Here is a 1,029-nt window from a genome sequence, read left to right as displayed (position 1 = left end):
AATTTTATTCCAGATATTCTCTTACTAAAAATTACAAAATATTTACAAGAAAAAATTAAGATTCTCAAACTTGTATTATAGAAATTCCTATGGGAAAAAGACTTTTCGTTGAAAATTCATCTAAATTTCCACCCTTCATAAAATTTCTGCCTCAGGCCAATGCCATTGGAATCAATTTCACTTGAAACGTGTCACGAAGCAGGAAAACAAAATTCCTGCTGCCAAGTGCAAATCGACACTAGCAGGACGCCATTTTAAGCTTTCATAGCAAGTCGCAAGCTCGGCCATAAATTACTCAAACGTTGCATATGATGGAGATTTGAAACACGTTCCTGCTGAAATTTAATACTTTTCCTGTTTCACAGCAGTAAATTTCCTGCCGTGTTACTCTAGTCGATTAAATTTTTTACGCTGATTATTCCACCTCCCCCCACCACAATGTGTATTTCTGGTTGCCGGGTTTTGCGTTTGAATCGTATGATTTATCAGTAGTTCAAATACACCATGTGAGTTAATTATTATTGACCAGTAGTTCAATAGTCCGAATCGTTTGATGTCTTTGCGAAACATATCATCAAAGAGGGAACGAATATAATAACCACTAGGATTTCGATAAATTTCAAGCTTTGGTAAATTTTATTTTACTTTGTTGTTGGTTGAGTATTTTAAACAAGGATTAAACACTTTCAACTAGGACGAAACAAAAGCTTCCCATCATCCACAGTTGAGAAGCGATTAACACTTTCAACAAAGTTGGACGGATTGCCTTTTAGTCAACGTTTATTAGAGAAAAGTTGAGAGGAGAAGTAAACTAATTTAACTTGTAAGACAAAAGAAATACGAGTAAATTAACAAAAATTTCTAATCTACTAAACATTGTTTACTAACGAAACAAGATATGGAACTACGAGAAAGTTATTTCGATGTAAATTAGACATTTCTAGGGTTTATGTAATTTAAATTTCTATTTTTTTTTAATTAGAATGTTTAAAACTCTAACTTTTAAGTTATTGAAAGGACCTGTACTAG

Source organism: Tribolium madens, unplaced genomic scaffold (genome assembly GCF_015345945.1).
Source record: "Tribolium madens isolate multiple individuals breed KSU strain unplaced genomic scaffold, Tmad_KSU_1.1 Scaffold_7;HRSCAF=85;Tcas5.2_LG10, whole genome shotgun sequence".
NCBI classification, from domain to species: Eukaryota; Metazoa; Arthropoda; class Insecta; order Coleoptera; family Tenebrionidae; genus Tribolium; species Tribolium madens.
This window is presented reverse-complemented; position numbering follows the sequence as displayed.